Source organism: Apis cerana, linkage group LG1 (genome assembly GCF_029169275.1).
Source record: "Apis cerana isolate GH-2021 linkage group LG1, AcerK_1.0, whole genome shotgun sequence".
NCBI lineage: Eukaryota > Metazoa > Arthropoda > Insecta > Hymenoptera > Apidae > Apis > Apis cerana.
In genome coordinates this window covers 1,398,243-1,417,212 of record NC_083852.1, presented here as the reverse complement: position 1 = coordinate 1,417,212, position 18,970 = coordinate 1,398,243, and the positions used below count along the sequence as shown (strand labels likewise).

The 18,970-nt window shown below is 33.3% G+C and overlaps 1 protein-coding gene and 1 long non-coding RNA gene across 3 annotated transcripts in view; one reads left to right on the top strand and one right to left on the bottom strand.

The window, feature by feature from the left end:
* LOC107992818 (class A basic helix-loop-helix protein 15) overlaps positions 1-18,970 on the bottom strand; it is a 137,134-nt gene that overhangs the window by 99,674 nt on the left and 18,490 nt on the right. The gene's annotated exons all lie outside the window — the stretch shown is intronic.
* LOC107992802 (uncharacterized) lies at positions 1,695-15,024 on the top strand. Of its 2 annotated transcripts, none has more exons than XR_001764984.3 (2): positions 1,695-2,148; positions 14,070-15,024. It is a non-coding gene; the product is annotated as an uncharacterized LOC107992802 (long non-coding RNA). The 2 variants fall into 2 exon arrangements; XR_009832342.1 differs by lacking the exon at positions 14,070-15,024 and adding an exon at positions 7,453-7,880.

Below are 18,970 nucleotides of genomic sequence, written 5' to 3'. Positions count from 1 at the left end.
TGATATCATTTCATTCCGCTACGAATGGCAGACACGCGCGAGAAACAAGGACTGCCTTAACGCGCACGAAGAAGTGTACGGGAGCGCGCATGCGTCGAGCCGCGGATACCAGTTTAGATGTAAGTACATTCCAAGGAATCATTGTGCTCATTAGCCGGGTACATTGTGCACACGCGAGTAACGAGTTACGCGAGTTGTTCACGATCATTTCCCCCTTTTTCGCCTACTTGTCTCTTCATTCGCCCATTCCACTCGTCCACTCGAAATTGAGAAGAATTATTTACATTTTCAAAACGAGTATACTTTGAATGTACGGATTTTTAAAAGGTCTAAAGATTAAATATGCGTAGCAGAGTTGGAAGAAGTAATTAAAGTTTAAAAAAATCTCGAATAAAGTAAAGTTTGTTATAGTTGATCCAATATAATTACAATTATTTGTGATTATTATTACGTTTTGATAAATTATCGAAGTAATTTCATTCGTAACTTTGATCATTCAATTTTACCCATCATCGATATTTTCTTACAAATTCTTCTCGAATACGTAACAAAAAATTTCCAATTTATGTAAAAAATTAAAGCTCGATAACGTCGAATTATTTTGGAAAGATCTAAACTTGCAATAATATTTTCAAAGTTCTCATTTCTCTGTTTGCGTCGCACGACCTATTCTCAAAGTGTTCTCACATTCTAAGGAACACTGTGTACAAAGAATCGCGAGAGGCGCGATTAAATCAAGGCGAAATCTCTCAGCATCAGAATCGAGGGAAGAATTTCGATTGCACGCTGGCCTTTCCAAAACCAAATTCTTGTCCTCGTTACCGTCGTGATTTCGTGCCTTCGACCGTGATAATATTTCGATATATGTAGAATGGCGCACACGATCGAATTCCGATGGTAGATAGGAACGGTTTCGATTCGTGGTTATTGCTCTTTGTTTTGTCCCAGCGTGTATCGACCGTGTGCTGTTCGATGGCGGAGAATGTCCACTTTTCAAACGTGAGCAAATAAATTTCTAGGTAATTGAAAACCTCGGGTTTTATCTCAGGCCGCGTGTTATCTTTGAAATATTAATATCGTTGCGCGAACGTAAAGTTCGAAAATAGCGGTCTTAATAAGGAGAAACGAAGATTCTTTACGAATTTACAACAAATAATAAATCACTCGCATCGATCGATTTGAAATTTCTCAAGGAGAGAAAAAAAAGCGTGAAAATTTTAAAGAGTTGAAATTAGGAATAAAATTATTTTAATAACTTACTTAATTCATTATTCAAAGCACGCAACAATTAGAATAATCGAAGTTATTAGCTGCGATTAAATATTATTATTATTTAAAATAACTATTCACCTTTTATTTCCGATATTGCCAATGAAAAAGAACGAGACAACTTGAAAAATTGGGATTCTTGAAGAAATGGAATTAAAAAAGAAAGTTGATACATTGAGAAACACTGCGATCAATTGAGTTAATTAGCACTTGATTCCTAGAACCTCGATTCACAATTCTTTTGTTCCGAATTGAAATATCTTTTTATCAACAATCCGATTGATCCAGATTAACTATAATAAAAGATTTTTATTGTCGGTATTTGAAACGAAAGAAAAGAATCAATGATTGATAGCCGTGAACGAGCGAATATTTGCAACGATGCCACTTTCTCTCAAAAGGAATCTACGAATTCTCTTATTTCTCGAATCCTTTCCACCATTTTGCTATTCGTTCCTCGATTACGAAAGACATAAGATTGAAACGAGCGTGCTAATTAACGCGTTTTCGTCCATCTACCGGATCTTTCTCGAAACATCACATTACTCTAGTAATTTATGTTGAATATGACCACGACTTTATTTTTATTTTTATTTTATTTTTATTCAAAAGATAGATGTATTTTTCTTTCTTTTTGGAATAACAAAGTTGCTCTAATAACATAATAACAATTGAAAATGCACAGAGTGCATCGCACGTTACTATTCACTAGTGGAAAGAAGACTCGCGGGACGGCAAAGGGGCAAGAGGGATCCATCGCTAGGACCGCCTATCCCCACTTCAGACGCTTTGTTGACAGTCCTAACCCTACATAGTAGCAGAATTGAGCATTAACTCGTTAAAAAAGTAACTAGTTAAAAATTTCAAATAAAGTTACTTGTAAGTAATTACTTATTAAAATACTTGAATAACACTTGTTCGTAATTATTCGTTTTTCGTTAACCGTTTGGCATTACAAATATTTCCAATTATTATGTTTTGAACGATAAATTAACTTATTAGATACAGATACGTTTTTTGGATTGGTGTACGTGACGAATATCATGGAATAGAAACAAAAATACGTGTGAAACTAGGCGTTTCAAAATTAATCGATCAGATCCACATTCCTTCCGCGAGACTTCCATCAGTGAAGACTGGGTGAATAATTACGATACTCCTAATGGATACGATTTTCTGTTTGATTAAAACGTGCTTATAATAGTTTCGCGATGTTCGACACGTAAATTACGAAACGACGCGTGGAACAGTGGAGAGAATGTAGTAGGGAGAAAAAAGTAGCGTCGCTATTAGCAAATATCGAAATATGTTGTGGTTAGCGGTAAACTGAACGGATCGATTACGAAACAGATGCAAATTGCAAAAGGACAGCGTTCCGTTTTACGCGCGATGTGCTTTTTTTCTCATTCTGCTCTTGTTCGAAAGTGGAGTGGCGTCGATATTCATTACAGGGCTGTGATAGAAATAGGAAAAGGCGTGTGACGTAGGGCAAGAGTAAATGTTATCGTTCGTAGAAAATTCAAAGGTGTCCAGAACGCAAGTATTAACGTAAACGTTACGTTTTAATAAGAGAATTTAATATTGCTAAAATTAAAATTTAAATAAGAATTTAAAAAAAAAATGTGCAATGAAAAAAGTAACGCGTGTAATTATCATACTCCACGTAAAATGTCATGTTATTTAATCAGATTTGATCTTCGCGTCGAGCACTTGGTGTACGTTATCTACTTTTACTCGTGTTCTACATAATCTACATAAATGAATAAAATTAAACAGGATAAGAATAATTAATCTTTTAATGGAGGAGTAGTAAACTTGCAAGTATTAAAAACCGTTGTTTGCACGTACAAGAAGTTTATTTACTATTATATCGTGGCAAGTTTGAATGCAATCTCGTTGCATTTTACGACGTTACAAAGTTCCGTCCAGTAATATGCTTGCGTCAGCTCTCCGAGACGCTCGGCTAGGAAATTCCGTTTAAACGATTAACGGAAATTCTTAAAGAGGCGTAATTCTCTTCCAAGATGCGATATTAATCAGAATAACCGGAACTCGTTCAAAGTATTTCGATATTTTTGCTTCATTTTTTCACCCGATAAATAAATAATCCTCGATCACACCATTATTCGCAATTAATAATTGTTTCTTCTTCTTTTTTTTTTTTAATTTTATCGCTATTCTTTTTTCTTTAAAATCGTAAAACTATCGAAGAAAATATTTCGATTTCTTTTCTTCTTCCATTCAAACTTAAAAGAAAAAAAACGACGAAAAATTCTTGAAATCAATCGAGCAATTTATTTATATTTCCGCTTCGAAAAAAAAAAAAAGAAAGAAGAGCACGGTAGAGAGATACGTGTTATATCACACGAGGGGGAAATTAAGAATGCGTCAGATGGCATTCTTGCATTAGGAAGCGGATCGTTGACCCCAACCTCAGACGAACCAACGTCCAAAAATCGTCGGCCGGACGTGAAATTGTATTCAGAACCAGACACGGGAGCCGTGCACCGCTTACCAAATCGACGCCATCGAAATTCCACGGGGGGAGGAGGGGAAGCAGCGAAATGGCCGGGTTAAGAGGTATCGACGATCCATTCGAAAAAGAAAATCTCGATTCCACCCGAAGGGAATTACTACGAGAAAAGTTCAAAATCTGAAACGTTGCGAAACTATATATATATATATATGTATAACGATTTCCAATATTCATTCTCGAAGAGAAATTTTAAATTTAAAACGAGGACAATTTTAAATTTCTAAATTTCTCAACGCCCGAATCTTTTCGCTAATTTATCCGAAACACGAGTTGATATCAAAGAAGAATTTCTTTTGCGATGGAAATATGATAAATTTTGCGCTGCTCGAAACAGGCGTGGAAAATTCAATTTTTGCTCCGCCAGAGATGTCGCTCTTTCACCTTGTACAACGCGCATGTTTATGTTTACGTGCGTGCTATTGATATTCACAAGATATTGAGGCACAAGTGTGCAACGAGTCCTTTAAACAGCTATTTCGATTCCAAGGATCCCCGAGCCACGACGCGAGACCTCTCACGAAACGAGAATTCTTTCCCCGCAGGATTTTCTTACCTCGCGTACAAATCGCCAAGCGTTTTCTCGCTCCTCCCCTCCCTTCCCCTACTCTCTCCCTCATCCCCTCCCTCTCTGCGCATCGATCCAGAGCGATTCGAACTTTTCCAGAGCGGGCTTGTCAAATACGCAATCGTTACGTTCGTAAAAAATAAAAATAGAGAGTTAAAACTTTCGAGAAACTATTGGCAATTATACGAAAAGTGCAAGAAGAAACTTTGGCAACAAGTTTCACTACCATTAGTCGTTGCTCAAAAAAAGCAAATACCACCGTTTCTCGATTTTTTTATATACGATTTGTTTGAATTACGTTAATTTAATTAAATTCCATTTACGAATCACGCACGTGACATCAATAATATTACATTATATTGATATCATGTACGAATAATCGTCGATTTTTAAATTTCGTTTTTATTTTCGAAAAGAAGGAAAGAAAGAGAGAGAAGAATTTTTGTATTTTTTAAAAAACGGTTAAAAAATCAGGAGGGGGAATTGCTTGAATTATTCAGTGTCTCGTTATCTCAAAGACACATTTCATAACGCGAAACAAATGTATATATTCGTATACAATTAAGCAACTATGCCATCGTAACACATTGTGCCCGACGACATTCTTTCCAAGACCAATTACGCACGTTACAGTTACAGAAGCCTGTTTTGCTTTTTTTCTTTTTTTCAATACGTTATACCAGCGCTTGTACATGCTTTTATATATATATATATTTTCTTTTTTTTTAATTATTTTTCTCATAGAACCACCGCCACGCACGGTGATTCCGTTATCTTAAAGCCAAGGTCCACGGTGAGTCATAAATTTGCACATAATTACACGGTATAACGAACAATGCTCAAAGCCGTTGACCGGCCTAGCTCTCGCGTTACATGTTCGTTTCCACGAAAATCACCGCCCCAATCACGGTCAATTAATTATTCTCGGTTTTCGGGGGATAATTGTTATCCTCTGAACAATCAATTTAATTTTCGTTTAAAAAAGGGATAAATCTTTAAGTCTTTCAGTTTAAACTTATATTAGAACTTTTTTAACGATTCTTGATAGATCGAGTATCGAGTGTTGTTTTTTTAAGAGGAATATTAATTATATTTTCTTATTTTGTTTCATTAATAAATGAACCATTAAAATTAAAAGCCAATTTAGTTTATAGAATTTTTACTATTTTCATTTTATCATTAAAATTATCAGATTATATAACAAAAGACAGAAAATTATGTGAAATATCTATTAAAAATATAGATATTGGAAATCTATATGAAGAAATAAACTGTATACTATTCTTAATAATAATTTTTATATTAATTTTAACATTATTTTTAATAACAAAAATAACTCGATTCAACTCGATTAATATTCTTATAGAAAATGTATATGATACAAGCTATAAATTTCACGTAATTTTGATTAATTATTAAACTCCGAAAGGATAAATTAATTTCAAATAAACTTCATCGATAGATAAAAAAGATATTAATATCGGCCTGTAAATTTGGATTAGTAAAAAGAAGATTCGATTAAACTCGATCGAAGAAAGAAGGAAGAACGTCGTCAAGCTATTGGAATTAATTTCGAGCAACAATATTTCGTACGATAATGTTCAATTAATAAAATAATTACAACTAGAAAAAAATTGTCTCGAATTGGAAGTTTGGTTTCCGAGGACTTCTATAAATTCCCCAGCGTTTCTCTGCTACCACGCGCAATTTAAAGGAACAACGTTCCCTAACGCATTCCCCAAATGCGCAACATAGCAGAACCGGAATGCAATTAAACATATTTACACGTTGTTTTCCGCAACACTTGGAAAACTCTAATTCCAATTAAGCAAAGAGCGGTTACGCGACTTATTTTCGCGATCGTAAACATCGATGGGGAATTTTTCTCGCCGAAAAACCGGAAGAAAAGGAAAAAGGAAGATCGTGATTTTTTAATTTAATTTAAAAAACAATACAAAATTACGACTCGTCGTGATTATCTTACGTAGGATAATAGTCTTCTGGTAACTCTAGTAACTTCTAGTAACTCTGTCATCGATAACGTAATAATGATCGAAATAATTTTTAATATAATTTTATAATTGAAAAGGATGTTTCCTATCGAATTTGGGGCAAACGTACCCGTTTCGAATAATGTTTCGCGGGATATTTCGAAATTAATCGAGCGTTATAGAATAATATCGCGAGATATCAGGAATTTATGGGGGAAGATGAAAGTTAATTTCCTGGTGAACTGTGTCAACGATCGATATATCAAGAACACGTGTGCAGTACACGTATCCCCAATCACCCATAATCGATCTCAAACATAATCGACACACACGTACCAATTCTCTCAAATCCTTCATGTTGAAGCATGCACATATCTCGATGTACGCCTAATTTTAGAATAGGGGATCAATAGAGAAGGGTTTGAGGAAAATTTTCAACTTTTGCGAATAAACGAAATTTATAGTTAAATATGTAACAATTTCTAAACAAAGTTGTTCGAAATAAAATTCATATTATTGAATTATATCGAAGGAAATTCTCGTAAATTTTTATTGTTCAAGAATTTATTGATTTATTATATATGTAAAATAACGTTGTTTCAATTATTTAAAATTAAAATTGTATTCAATTTGTATCGAAGAAAATTTTCATTTTTTAAACGTTACTATCCAAGATGTGATATTAATTATAGCAATTTCTATTTCTATAATAATATTATTAAGATTATTTGATAGAAAATTAATTTTTAATTCAATAAATTTTAATTTATTAAGAATTAATATATTATTGGTTTGTAAATTATTAGTGTTTAAAATAATAATTTTAGGTATAATTATAGGATTTAATTTTTATAAATTTACTTTATTTGAAAATAAAATTATTTTTCATATCATTTTTATTTATAAATATAATTATAAGTTTATTTATAAAAAAATTGTTACAATAATATTTGATTATGAAATGTATATTGAGAAATCAATTATTGAAATGTTACAGATACTCGCGAAATGATATTTCGAATTATTTGAAATTAAAATCGTATTCGAGACGATCGAAGAAAATTTTCATAAATGTTATTTCTTTCTTTCAGGATTAATTATTATCACGATGTCGCGGACAGCTGCGAACAACGTTGTTCGAATTAATTAAATTCAATGCGATCGAAGAAAATTTCTATAAATATCAGGATATATTAAATTATTAATATCGCATTCACCAAATCAGACTTCGAATTATTTGAAATTAAAATCGTGTTCGAACCGATCCAAGTAAATTTTCATAAATGTTACTATTCAGGATCTATTACTGTTGACTGGACACTGAAAACAATAAATAACAATAAATATAAATGTAAATATAAATTTGCTGAATGAATGTATTTTGATTATTGCGCGTATCTGTTTGGAAAACAATTGAATTACGCGTATCTAAGAAAAACAAATAAGTGCCAACTGTGAAATAGTGGTACTAGCAACGTTGAATAATAAAACCATAAATAAAATTTCAGTGAACTTTAAATTCTATGACAATTATTATCACTCACCTGCGAAATGATACTTCGAATTATTTGAAATTAAAATCGTACTCGAACCGATCCAAGTAAATGTTATTATCCAGGATGTGTTAACTTATTTTATTATTATCACGATATCGGGTTCATTTATAGACGCTTGCGAAACGACGTTGTTCCAAATAAATGAGCTTACTTCATATCCTATTTACCAATCCAATATTTCTAAAAAAAAAAAATAATAATAATAAATAAAAAAAGAAAGAAAGAAAATCCAGATTTATAAATATTACGGAAACCACTATCGGCTCGTCCAACCGGTCCTTCAATTCAGATTACCGGAAAACACATTTTATTTGCATTTCTAGAAAGCAAAAATTGATAATCGAAAGAAATTTCTAAAAAAAAAAAAATAATAAATAAAAAAAGAAAGAAAGAAAATCCAGATTACCGGAAAACACATTTTATTTGCATTTCTAGAAAGCAAAAATTGATAACCGAAAGAAAGGAAATTTATAAAAAAAATAAAATAATAAATAAAAAAAGAAAAAAAGAAAATTCAGATTTATAAATATTATGGAAATCACTATCGGCTCGTCCAACCGGTCCTTCAATTCAGATTACCGGAAAACACATTTTATTTGCATTTCTAGAAAGCAAAAATTGATAACCGAAAGAAAGGAAATTTATAAAAAAAAAAATAAATAAAAAAAGAAAAAAAGAAAATTCAGATTTATAAATATTATAGAAATCACTATAGGCTCGTCCAACCGGTCCTTCAATTCAGATTACCGGAAAACACATTTTATTTGCATTTCTAGAAAGCAAAAATTGATAATCGAAAGAAATTTCTAAAAAAAAAAAAAATAAATAAAAAAAGAAAGAAAGAAAATCCAGATTACTGGAAAACACATTTTATTTGCATTTCTAGAAAGCAAAAATTGATAACCGAAAGAAATTTCTAAAAAAAAAAAAAAAAATAATAAATAAAAAAAGAAAGAAAGAAAATCCAGATTACCGGAAAACACATTTTATTTGCATTTCTAGAAAGCAAAAATTGATAATCGAAAGAAATTTCTAAAAAAAAAAAAATAATAAATAAAAAAAGAAAAAAAGAAAATTCAGATTACCGAAAACACATTTTATTTGCATTTCTAGAAAGCAAAAATTGATAACCGAAAGAAACAAAATTTCTAAAAAAAAAAAAAATAAATAAAAAAAGAAAGAAAGAAAATCCAGATTACCGGAAAACACATTTTATTTGCATTTCTAGAAAGCAAAAATTGATAACCGAAAGAAAGGAAATTTATAAAAAAAAAAATAAATAAAAAAAGAAAAAAAGAAAATTCAGATTACCGGAAAACACACTTTATTTGCATTTCTAGAAAGCAAAAATTGATAACCGAAAGAAAGGAAAGGGAAGAAGAGAAGAGAAGAGGAGAGAGAGAGGGAGGGAGGGAGGGAGAGGGAAAAATAAAAAGAAACGGAAATTAAAAGTAGCGATACCGGCTAATTGGTTGAACGATATACCGAACCGTGAAGCATAAGCACGATCGTGGAACAATTTATTATCGATATTGTAACAAGCTTGGAAGATTGCCACGGAAATGGCGCATTTACATAACGTGGCGCGTAATCTGCGCAATTAACATCGATCAGAAATATATCGTATATAAATACCGTGCCACCTGTAACGCAGGCCCATATTCCTTCGGGACGAATATCGACAATCTCTTTCGATCGAGCCTATCTCCACAGCTGTCATTGACGTTCCGTTCCGTCATTTCTCTAATTAAAAGTCTCAAGGATAATTGTTTCCTCTCCGAGGATTTTTTTCGAAATAAATCTCATTTTTTTTCCTTTTGCGAGGGATTAAAATTGGAATTTTTCGTCTTAATCTTTTTCAAAAGAAGTTAAAAAAAAAAAAAATAATCGACTCGATTTTTTGATCTGGTTCGAGTCGTTCCAGAAAACACGGAGGACTTAACGCCGATTTCTAATAGTAACGATGATTCACTTTCCAAAGTACTAAAACGCGAGGGGGACTTCTCACGATCGAAATTTACAATTCGGAATGTGCGAATTGTTTCACGGTCGCGTTCCGACTGCCCTGAGAACCTCGTTTCACTTATTCCGAAACAGGAATAATATTTAGAGAGAGAGAGAGAGAGGGGGGAAGGATTAACCAGGTAAATAGATAGATCGAAATTCGAGATAGAATGTTTACAATCCACGCGTTTCGATTATCGTATAAATTAAATTGGAAGCTAGTTTATCCATTTTTCGTTCGAAGAATTTTCCTCGAAGAACAAGAATGATCGAAAGTATTTCGAATTAATTCGAATGAATCGGTTTATTTAGAACGAACAATTTTACCGTCACTGGTCCATTTATCTTTAAATTCTTGGAGAATAATTCTCGTAAATTCTTATCGAATTCATCGATTCGACACTAATTTCACCGTGAGAATATTCCCCGCTTCTCAACGGTCCTGGAGATACATTGTTACATTAACGATAACAACAATGGGTCGGCGTATAAATATTAATCGCGTTTGCAAATCGGGTGAAACCGCACAGATCTGACACCTGGAAACTCGGGTTCCCGCCAGTTCCCATGGAATTAACGTCTCCGATAAAATATATACGCGCCGCTTACTGGATGGACACATTTCAAACGAATCTATCGTTTCAAACAACATTTCGATATTGCATATTTCATATTCTTTAATATCCTTTCCCGTGGTTCGTAAACACTCGAAATAAAATTTGTTTTATTCCATAAAACGAGTTATTTAATATTATAATCGCATTCAAGACGATCGAATACAATTTTTCCTCTATGTTGAGAGTTTCGAAAAAAACAAAAATCGGATTGCCTGCTAAACTTGTCGTTTAAAACGAGCGCCACACTTTTCAACTTTCTCCACGGACTTTTTTTCCGATCGAATCCTTCATCGAGAATAACATTCATGGCGAGCGATATTACGTATTAGCAAACGGTATAAAATATACCGTTCGTCTTTAATCTTTACGATGCTTACATATCTTTCTAATAAAAAAAAAAAAAAAAAAATACATAAATCGCGAAACATTTTGATATCCGAGATAGATATTTGTATTAAAAGATCGCGATGTTCAATTCTCTCTGCTGAAGATACACACGCACGGTTTTCATGCGAATAAATCGCGCGCGAGGGGGATACTGGTCGGTTAAAACGGTTGGAAAGACTTGGCGTTTAATGGAAGCAAAAACATCGAGGGCAGGAACCACGGAGGAACGAACGGTGCCTCGATACTTTCTTGCTCGATACGACGATGCCCAGAGAACACGACCTCTAATGACGAGACATCGTTTGCGGTTACGCCATAACGTATCGTTGCCCACGCGCCAATAAAAGTCATCGCGTTAAATACCACGTGTTGCCAACGTGAATTCAAGGAGTTTTTAAAAACGTACGAGTACATATCCTCTCGAATATTATATTTCCACAACATTTTTTTTTTCTTTTCTTTCCTAAAGAAAAATCTTTATCATACGAAACGAACATTTATTTCGTTTCTGAAATTCGTATCGAATCTCGATCAGATTAGATTAACGTTTATAACCTAATTCGACCTAAATTAAGTTTATCAATAATACTTTTTCTCTTCGCGAAAAAAATCGGGATCACTGTTTGTTCAAAATCAACATCGATTAATAAATTGCCTCGCATTAAACAAAATTATTAACAAAAATTTCTTCCTCTCCCCGCTTTTTCTCGCATCTCTCGACCAATTTCTCTTCTAATGTTTTCCTCCAACGTGTGTACACGCGATTTCGAGGCGGATAAAAATAAAACTTTTTGCGTTAGAGATCTCGAGAGCATCCGATCCGTTTATTTCGAAATTACATTGATTACATTTCGCGTTAATTGCTGGGAAGAGGGTCCCTCGTGGAGCGTGCGAATCCTCGAGCCTCGATAAGAAACCTTTCATCGGGAATCACTTTTCTGCCCTTCGTGTCGCCTCTCGATCAGTTCTGTTACAACTTTCTTATCGTAAATAAGTTCGATCAAGTATTTTTCATTTTTCGAGACGGTGATATTTACCCCTCCTCCCCATGATCTTTATCTCGATCGAAGACTTCGGCAATTTGGAACCGATTTTCAAACGGGTTTTAAAAGTTTTAAGGTTTTTGGTTCGTGGAAATGTCGTTGTGGTTATTCTTCATTTGCAAAAATGTGCGAGATGTACGCAAATTTGTCGAAAGGAAAAATCGTAGAACAGAGTTTGTTAATTTATGGACGATTTATGTGGGGTTTTTTGGAAACATTCACGTATATTTCGTAAGGAAAAATCGTAGAGTAGTGTTTTCCCAATTTGCGGATCTGATTATGCGTTCTAATTATTTATGTAAAATATTTCGTAAAATATTCAAATTATTTCAAATTTGCCCAATTAGAGTAATGCTTTCTTTTCGAGTTGATCGAAGTTGGGATTGCAAAGTGGTTTCTTTCGCAAATTTTTAAGTACGGAACGCGGTTGAAGAAGGAAAGACGGGGAGGATAAAAGATAAAAGCTTTCAAAGCTGGAAGAAAAAAAAATTTATCATTTTTGAAAAGAGATAAGAATGACGAATGTTTACTTGAAATTTAATTTCCATAATAAGTATTTGGGTGACGTTAAGTGGCATATTCATTGCTCGGAATGAAATATAGTTTTCGTTAAGATCGACACTGATAAAAAGTTGATGACTCGAAGAGAAGTTGTAAAACTTTAAAAAGTTACGTTTCCCATCTGTTCCCATTTTTAATAACGCCCAATCGAGTAATCTCGTAAATTAAATACTTTGCAAAACTTGCTTACTTGTAATGATAAATGATCCGAATAAGAGAAATTTGTATATCAATCTTCATTATGTAGAATCAGTATAATTTCCCTTTACAATGATTTTGTTTTAAAAAAAGGAAAAAAAACGTATATATATAATTCTTACGAATTCGCCTTAACGTTATTTCAACGATGCAATTTTTTTTAATTGCACACAATTTATATCGATGATATTTATTTTCATCTGAAGCGAGATGTGTCAAAATATAAAATAAAGAACCATTGCGAGTTATTCTTTTTTTAATTATTTAAGGAATCTTTCATAAATAAATTTCTATTCCATATTAAAGATCGACTGATATTTATTTTAATATTTTAATATTCATTCTTACACCATCTTAATATCGTATATTTATTCCTTGGAATAGCGGCGAATAAGCGAAAAGAAACGTTTTTTTTTCTTTTTTTTTTTTGAAATTAAAAATTTAAACAATCTTTGGAAAACGTTCCCTTTCTTTCTTTTTTGGCCGATATAGAATAATAATAAACCGTGACGAATAACCGTGTCGAAACATCGCCTCTAATCTCGGCCCCGTAGCAATGCATGACTAAATCGGCATGCAAAAATGGCTGCGTTGCTCCCAACAATCTACTTTGCGCGCCGTCCTTTGCTCTGGATCCAGCCAATTACCTATCTGGAACGTCGCGAGATTTCGATTTACGGGATTGTGCCGTGAAGCCGATTCAAACGCAACACGCAATCGGGCTATTATCACCATTAACTTTGTTGCAAGAATTGCTTGCCTTGTTATTTCACGCGGCTCCGCTCCGATATGCTATATAATCCCGCTTAAAGATCGACTTTCTCACTCTTCTTCCCCCGCGACTCGTGTTTTTCTTCGATTCACCAATTGAAATTGCAAGATAATAAATATCTTTAGAGTTTAATCCGTTTTTGTTTCACTTAAAAAATAAATATCAATTGTAATCGTATAAGTTTTATCGTAAAACATTTCTGATTCTTGATCTTTCATCTCTCCACTTTCGTTTCCACCGTACCCTCGTTTCGCATTCATCGAGTCGCCACTTTCGTTTCGAATTTTTCCATAACCGTTCCAACGGCCGTTTCAACCGTCATCGGCCACGCGACTTTCACGGACGCGATATCTCGTCGCGAATAATCGATTCCGATTCTTCCGCGGCAATAGAATGAATTCTTCCCGTCGAAAGAAAATTTTTCTATCTCTTTACCTTACTTTTAATGATAAATTTTCACTCATCTACTTTACTTTGTATCATAATAACTGTTTTTTTCTTATATTATACCGTGAAAAGAAAATAATTCCAATGCTTAGGAACGAATGATTCACCTTTCGTCAATTTTAGGAAAACACTGAGCGGTGGAGGCCGATAGATGGCGTTGGAGTGGAATTAGCCGAGAGGGCGTCCTGGTGTGCAGTGTCGAAACGAAAGAGCAAAGTAACATCGTTTTACGACCGCTTCGTGATTTCCCTTTCGCGGGGCGAATAAGTCAATCGATTCCGTACGCCGATTCGACGTACGATGTTGCCGTTTATTTTCACTTGTGTACACGATCCCGTGAACACGGATGATCGAATCGATTTGCGATCGATGGCCCATAAAGCTTGTTCTCAAACCGTACGCGGCTCACCGACTAACAACGCGTGTCCAATTAATATTACAAATAATCGCCCGTTTATCAATACGTCCTAATTTATTTTTATTTTCGTTTCGTAAGCTTCGTAGCATCGCACTCGACTACAGCGGCAACCGTCGTACGTTTCATTCATTGTAAACGAACCGATGTTTTTGTTCAGTAGTTTTGGAGAGTGATTCTATGGGATTAAATTCATCGAAATTCGAAAGTATCTCGTTGAAATTTTCTTTCGATGATATTGTATTAAATTGTTTTAAAAGATTTTAAAGTTTTAAAGTAAAGAGAAATAACGTTGAAATTGAATGATATACACATCCGTTATAAATAAATTAACGTTATTAAATCATAGTGTTGTTATAGTATTGAATAACATCGAATGTGTTATTTAATTGATTCTTGTTAATACTGTGGAATTAAATTTATCGAAATTCGAAGGTATTTCGAATATTTTCTTTCAATGATAATTTTAATCTACTTGTTGTGGCGCTGTCAGTTGCGTAATATATAGCGGTGTTAAATCATTTTAACGAAGTAAATACATTACAAACTGACGTTGTTATCTACTATATTATTTATTATATATATATATATCATATATATAGCATCGAATATGTTGTTCGATAAAACTGATTTGGAAATAAATTTACCGAAATTCGAAAGGTATTTTGTTAAATATTTCTTTCAATTATAATTTTAATCCACTTAAACTTTTTTTTTAAAAACTTGCTAAATAAAATAATCGATATTATAAATAAATATTTCGATTCTAATTCAAGCATTCTAATTTAACGATACGAATTGATTTATTTATTCGCCTCGTACATCGGCTGGAATTGAGGATCCAAAAATCAATATGATTATCTTCAGATAATTCGGGCAACTTCCTTACCAACAAGATAAATAAATATTCAACAACTCTCGAAACGAACGTGTTAATTAAAGATCAAAATTCTGGAAATCAAATCTTTTTCTTCTTTTTTTTTTTATTTATAATTTTTCTCTCTCCTTTCCTCGATATCTCGAACCGTTATCTCGAGCAGGTGGCATAAAATTTACAAGTTTAACCGAACGAAGTGTCGAAACATCGATTCGAATTGCAAGAATCGATGATTTCGTAATAGTCGCCTGGTTTTTTTTTTTTTTTTTACAAGAATTTCTCCGGCAAACATTTTCAAAATATTCGCAGATATGCGCACGATTCGATTCATTTACTTTACTATGGAAAGAAAGAGTGAATCGAATAAATTAATTAGCAAAAATTTGAACAAACATCGAGGAGTTCTGTTCGCGGAAGGATTTAATCGCGTTAAAGAATATTTTCATTCACGAACGATTCATCGCCGTGGAAATATGTATATATTTCGAGGATAATTTATTTTACCAATTTTGAAAATTATCATTGTACAAAGAGCGATTTCGATATTAATTTTTTAATAGATAAACTTCACGGTTTATAATTTGATAAAAATTCGTAGAATCAATATTTCTATTATATACACTGGATAATGGCTTCCACGATAACCCGTCACGAATTCGATATCTTATCTACGTGTAATAGCGCGAGGATATTTCTTCGATCGATATAGAAGCGAAACTTCAGTTCCTTCAATTATTCCATTGTTTCCTTATTTTGTCCAATTTGCTACTTACGTTCTCGAAAACAATTCAAAATTTACATATCGAAACGAATCGCTCGTTTTCTCATTTAAAATGAATAAATAAATAAAAATATGGCGAGTCGATCTAATTGCTCACGTTTTATACGTAATCATCCTCTTCGTCCGTGAATGAAAATAAAAATTAATACATAAAATATATTATTTTTTTTAATTAAATAAGTATAATAAATCACTTTCTTATCGAGTCTGCATTTAAAATAAATAAATAAATTTACGAGAAGTTGCAAAATCTCGTATCTGATTTCGACGATACTGAAATATAGAGAATCGAACAACTTGTCAGATTAATCATTCTTATAATGGTGGAGAAATATTCTTGAAACGTAAGTAGTATCGACAGTTTCCAAGTTGCAGAAAAGCTGTCTCCTCCTTTGATTTCGACGATTTCGAAACACGGTGAATGACGAGAACCGAACAATTTGTCGGACAATCGTTCTTCTTATTGCGATGCCCACTCGAGAAAGGTATTCTCGAACGTAAATATTGACAGCTTCGAAGTTGCAGAAAAGCTATCGTCCTCTCTTCTGATTTCGAAATATTTTACAAAGATCGCGAACAATTTTTCTTTCTTTCTTTTTTTTTTTGCACGATAGATCTTAATTTTCTCCTCGATAATCAATTTCTGAGCTCTAAACAAAATATTTATGAATTATAGAACGTATTATTATCCAATTATTCAATATCCACAACGAAATCTCTTTTACTTCGCCTCGTTGTCGAGGTGAAGAGCCTCATTCATGCGTAATGAGCAAGAAAAAAAAATTAACATCGTTCTCTCTGTTATCGCGCTCGAATTCATCACCGAAACTGAGACGTCGTCGAATTTATCGACCGCTTTTCTTGATGTCCGACTTGTTTCGAAAAAATCTGGAGAAAAGAATTATTTAATGATTTTTAACGGAAAATTTTAAAAAATAAAAAAATATAATTTTGCTCGTAAGAAAAAGTTTATATTCCGTACGATTTTCGTACGAAACAATTTTTTCTACAAGATCTCGTGGTATATTGAAAAAAATATTCGTGATAAAATTTCTATTTAAAACTTTCAGCAAGAACGAACGTATGTCAACACGTTTCGATAATAAATAATTGTGACGAAGAACAGGAATTGTCATTTTTCCCCGATACAAATTCACAAAGAATGAATTTCACACATTTGAATTTCTCACAATTTTTTCTTAACATCGCTCTTTCCAAATATTCGTTAAAAAAGTTTCGACGGTAATGAAATCACAAGGAAGCTAACCTAACCTGTTGATCATGTGACTCGCGAGAGGAAGCTACGATCCTCCATTAAGAAAAAAAAAATAACGTTCTCTGACTACGCACTTTTTCGAGAACACGTATTCAAAGTATTCAAAATAATGATCAAAGTTTGAAGGTATTTGAATCGTGAAGAGAGAAAAAAGAAATAATTAGTTTTTATAATTACGATTGATTCCAATTATTAAAAAAAAAAAAAAAGATTCTTTCTTACGTCGTATGCACTCTCTTCACTCTCTCGATTCTCTCGCACAAGGGAACGAATCCATTCGTCGAAAGGAGATTGTCCCGTGGCCGATCTATCGATCGATAGATCTCTACCGGTTGATCGACAGACTCGATCGAAAACTCGGTGAAAGTTGGCTGCGGTTGCCTCCATTCCCGTCGATCCGTCGCTCGGTTTCTTTCGATGCAACGGAAAACGAACTTCTCTCGTCTTTCTCGCTCCTTTCCGTCAACATCTTTTTATTTCGTCGTCCTCCTCCTTGCGTGGAACGATCGCACACTTGATAAATTTCATACATTACGATTCATTTCGATGCTTCTTCGATTCTACTTAACGAGTTGCCTTTCTTTTTCTCCTTGCGAAGAAAATCGACGAGGAATCGAGAGAGATTTGAGAGGGAAAGGAAGGAGAGTGATTTATTTCCAAGGGATTTGAGGGATTCGAGAAAGGAGGCGATGGAAGGAAAGGTGGTCGATTCGATGATGGACTCGTTCAGCAACGGTTGATGAAAAACTGTACACGTGATAAAGTAATAGTCAGATGATAAAAGTCTTCATAGAAAAAAAAAATTTCACGATAACTTGTCATGTGAATTACACGTAATTTGGATAATCGAAAATATGGGTATGAAAAAGTAACTAGTTGAAAAATTTCAAATAAAGTTTTAAACTTTAACCGAGTTCCACTTGTTATAAAATATTCGAATAACGTTTATTCGTAGCCATTACAACCGTCTCGCATTACAATTATTATTATTATTGTTTCGAATAAATTTAATAAATTGTGGAAGTAACACAATTATTCTATTAACTTCTTACCATTAAATTTTTCTCCATCGCCGCTGCCGACGATTAATCGAACCGGCTATCGTATCGAAGGGAAAAAAAGAAAAATGTCTTTCTCGTTTCATTTCTATTACACCGTTTAGTAAATCGAATTGATTCACGCTCGAAAACAAGATTGATCGAAAGGGGAGGACGATCAGTCTTGTTTTCGTCTAGGATAAAAGCTCTATCCGTTCCTCGTATTCTTTCTTTCATTTTTCTTTTTCTTTTCGTTCGATTCTTTCGCAACTTTCTCTGTCACATTTGAGAAGGCGGCGCAAGCAGCGTGAAAATTAATTTTTCAGAAGCGTACTCGCACTTTAGACGTCGATTATTGAAATTTTAAAGAGTGTAATTTTCTTGGCATAGTTTTATCTTATTACGAATGTGAAAATAAGTTTTTCGCCCCCTTTTTTTCCAAATTCGAGATTTTATTACATAAATCAGTATATATACCAAGATTATCCAATCGTTTCGCTCGGACAGATACCGTCTTCCATATCTTTCGAGCCTCGAGCGATTCCTCTAACTCACCTCCTCGTCGAACTTTCTCGATGCACCTGAATAATCGTCGTTTTCCAAATTAAAATTCCCAAATTTAAATCTTTGCTATGACT